This window comes from Cryptomeria japonica, chromosome 7 (assembly GCF_030272615.1).
Source record: "Cryptomeria japonica chromosome 7, Sugi_1.0, whole genome shotgun sequence".
Taxonomy (NCBI): Eukaryota; Viridiplantae; Streptophyta; class Pinopsida; order Cupressales; family Cupressaceae; genus Cryptomeria; species Cryptomeria japonica.
Window position 1 is genome coordinate 302,965,299 of NC_081411.1, and position 1,110 is coordinate 302,966,408.

Below are 1,110 nucleotides of genomic sequence, written 5' to 3' on the forward strand. Positions count from 1 at the left end.
ACCCTTTCAGCTTCTTTGGAAAATTTATTCTCTCCATTGGTAATCTAGTGATAGTAGTGATTGTGTCTGATGAGATTTTGAAACCAACTTCCCCAATGTTTAGGTCATCCTTCTCCCATAACCGAGATTTTTTTTCGGAGAGCTCAGCATCAAAGCCCTGCATGCCTTCCAAATAGCTTGCAAGGTTACCCTTAACCACTTTCTGCAGCAACTTGGTATTATTTTTAAAATCATCACAACTATTTGGTTCAATTTGTATGAGGTCACGCCCCATTGTTATCTCGAAGAGCTTATAAGTAAAAACCTAATCAGGAGAACAAAAGCTATCACTTTGCACAAGACAACACTTATGACGGTTGGGGAAAGTGACTTTGCTAATACAATAAATAAATATTTAATGATGTATAACTTCTCATAAGGAGCTACGTAATTTTTTGATGTGTTTGTACATTCCAGTGTCTATGTGATATTCTTAATTGTGTAAGGAAGACACCATAAATAGATGTGAACACCATCACCGAGGAAAGGAATTATAATTTTAACCCACATATTTTTCTTCCATACCTCTAATGGGTTTTAAAATGTTCTTTTCAAATAATTCATCATATTGTAGTTTTGATTAATAAAAGTCGAGATAGACCTAAATAATTACATAACCACTAAGAAACAACACCTAGGGTGCATGAGGAATGCACAACTACCCATAAAAAATAAAAATAAAAAACTAGTGAGGAACCACCAAATAACTAGACAAAGACCAGAGAGAGGAACAAAATTGAACCAACCACATGCGGAAGAATCAAAGGAATGGTCTATTTGGAGGCGTTGCTCCCTTGTTAATCTTTACACAATCAAATATTTTATTATAAAAATATATATTATTTAGAATTGTTTACAAATGTTTGTATATATACATATGTATATATATATATATATATAATTTTTATATATATACACGCATACACATAGACAAAGAAATATATATATATATATATATATATATATATATATGTATATATATATATATATATATATATATATATATATATATATATATGTATATGTATATTTTTATATATGTATGTATGTATGTATGTATATTTTTATATA